The 3,041-nt window shown below is 39.6% G+C and overlaps 1 pseudogene; it reads left to right on the forward strand.

Moving 5' to 3' along the window:
• The first annotated feature begins 941 nt into the window (after nucleotides 1-941).
• On the forward strand, nucleotides 942-1,995 carry LOC124959693 (olfactory receptor 149-like; annotated as a pseudogene).
• Nucleotides 1,996-3,041: the final 1,046 nt, after the last annotated feature.

The raw sequence follows: 3,041 nt of genomic DNA on the forward strand, positions 1-3,041 counted from the left end.
TTTTTTCTATTTAAGTCTTTTTCTTTTAATATGAACTTTAGAAGCAACTTGTTAATATCTGAAAAAAAGTGAGGTTCTGATTAAGATTGCATTGATTATATAGATTTGTTGGGAAGAATTCATTTCTTAACAACCTTGAGTCAGCCAACACATAAATAGTTTGTTTCTCCAGCTATATATGTTTTCTTTGATTGTATTCATAAATATATTTTGTTTTCAAAATACAGATCTTACACATAATTCACTAGATTTTACACTACATATTTTGTGCTATTATAAATGGCACCATTATTTACTGTAGATTCTTTGAGATTTATTATGTAGATAAATGTTGTTTGTGAGTACACATAGAATAGAAATAGCTGTTCCTCCTGCCTTTTGGTTTTTTTCCTTTTTATGGATTAGGACTCCTAATATATTAACTGTGTCTTAAAAACATGTAGTCCCTCACTTTTTTGATGACAAAGATCCCTTTTACAAGTTCCTGAGTCAAAACGGTCGGTTAATTATTAAATTTCAGCACCCTGAGTATCCAACACTATTCTGTAATTTTAGTTGATCTTGAAATCAAAGTCACGAAAGTAAAGTGGGGAAAGACATAAAACGTGCATCATATTTGTTCTCTTATTCCAGTCTGCCTTTTTTCTATTTACTTTTTGGAGTTCTTAAGAAAACAATTTATATTATTTTATCTACAGTTTTAATTGCAATCTGTGAGACATATAGGCTATGGAGACCTTAATACGAGTTGGCCAAAAATGAAAAGTTCCAGACTACACTCAGGGATCTTATTGTCTTTATATTTTTTATGTAGATCTGACCCTAAAAAGGAAGGTAGATTGTTAAACATGAAAACAACACATGATGAGGGATCTTGTTTGACATCAGTGTGTACACTTGGAAGTACTGTGATCTGTTTTAAAATTCAATATTCTGACAAGATGAGGAATTGCTCAGTGGTGACTGAGTTTGTCCTGCTGGGCATCCCAAACACAGAGGGTCTGGAGACCATGCTCTTCATCCTGTTTTTGTCCTTATACATCTTCACCTCATGGGGAATCTGCTAATCTTGCTGGCAATTATCTCCTCCACTCGGCTTCACACCCCCATGTACTTCTTCCTGTGCAAGCTGTCTATTTTTGACATATTTTTCCCATCTGTGAGTTCTCCCAAGATGCTCTTCTACCTGTCAGGGAACAGCCGAGCCATCTCCTACGCAGGCTGCGTGTCCAGCTCTTCTTCTACCATTTCCTGGGCTGCACTGAGTGTTTTCTGTACACAGTGATGGCCTATGACCGCTTTGGTGCCATATGTTACCCTCTACGCTATACCATAATCATGAGCCACAGAGTGTGCGCCATCTTGGCTGCAGGGACCATCGTTTTTTGGCTGCATTCAGGCCACCTTTCTGACCACTCTCACCTTCCAGCTGCCCTACTGTGGCCCCAATGAGGTGGACTACTACTTCTGTGACATCCCAGTGATGCTGAAGCTGGCTTGTGCAGACACCTCAGCCCTGGAGTTGGTGGGGTTACATCAGTGTTGGTCTCATGCCCCTCAGCTGCTTCCTCATCATCCTCACCTCCTACAGCTGCATCGTCTGCTCCATCCTGCAGATCCACTCTGCAGAGGGTCGCCGCGTGCTTCTCCACTTGCAGTGCCCACCTCACCGCATCCTCCTCTCCTTCATGCCAGTGGTCCTCATCTACCTGCAGCCCACTCCCAACCCCTGGCTGGATGCAACTGTTCAGGTCCTGAACAACCTGGTCACCCCATGTTGAATCCTTGATCTATAGCCTGAGGAACAAGGAAGTAAAATATTCACTGAGGAAGGTGCTACAGCAAGTGACCTTCCTTCCTGAAAGTAATAGAGGATTAGTAACTAAATTCCAAGGGCATCACAGTGTCTACAGAAGAATATTTCTTTTTCTGCCATGTAGAATGCAGTTTTTATCACTGCCACCTTTTACAATGAAGCTAGACTTAAAGACATAGGGACAATACTTAAGATCATGTAACTAATAGACTGTTCTACCTAGAAAGGATTATCTCTTCCCAATTGGCAAAGTATCTAAACTTTCTTTTCATTTCCTCTCTTATTATTTTCTTACTACATCCTCTGTTTCTCTTTTCATCCTCCATACTCGAGCACTTCTTCTTTTTCATTGTGATTGTTCAGTTATCCCCTCAAATGTCTCATCTGATAGTCTAGGAATGCTCAAAAAATTGGGAGAGTTTCAAACACATGATTTTCAAATGGCATCATGATTCCTGAAACATTAAGAGTCAGCTAAAGGAAAGACTTATGGGTGGGACAAATGCTGGGTCTCTTATGGATGAATCAGTACAACGTAGCTTTATCACCTAAAAATTCTTTCTGTAATAGTAGATAAAAGAGAATGTGTATGTGTAGTATGTCAAAGTACATCCCACTGTCCTATATAACTAAAAAAATGTTTGAAAAAGAGAGAATGTAGATAGAGTAGATAGGAAGAGTCTGGGAAGGGATGATTGAGTCTGTTGTTTTCAGTATTAGAAAATTTAAATTGGGTTTTGTAACCCCCAGCTCAGCCAAGGGTCAATGCAAAATCCAAGCTGCTATGGCAGTGTGGATTTGGAGGCTCCTCTTACTCAAAGGTTTTGGCTTCAATGCCCTCCCCCTGGTCTTTCCCTCTTCTGTATCCTAGGTGACTTGGCAGGAGAAATATTATAGTCCAGACTGCAAATGTGATTGAAAGAAAAAACTAGGAGTATGAGGTGATAGGAAAAGAAGGGGATGAAGAGAAGGAAAGAGGTAATGAACATGTAGGGGATGATGGATTTTTTTAAAAAGTAGATGACAGGAATGAACAGAATTAGAGGTAAGTATTTTCTCCTATTGTTTCTTTCTGAATCAAAGATCAGTCAAGAAATCTGCCAGACTGAATCTGCATCAACTTGGATTTGACCCTCTTGTCAGGGTGGTGAACCAAAGCATGTATTGAAGGGAAGAACACTGTTTTCTCAGATAACTTTTTGTTTTGATCATGAAGCAAAACCTC

This window comes from Sciurus carolinensis, chromosome 11 (assembly GCF_902686445.1).
Source record: "Sciurus carolinensis chromosome 11, mSciCar1.2, whole genome shotgun sequence".
Taxonomy (NCBI): Eukaryota; Metazoa; Chordata; class Mammalia; order Rodentia; family Sciuridae; genus Sciurus; species Sciurus carolinensis.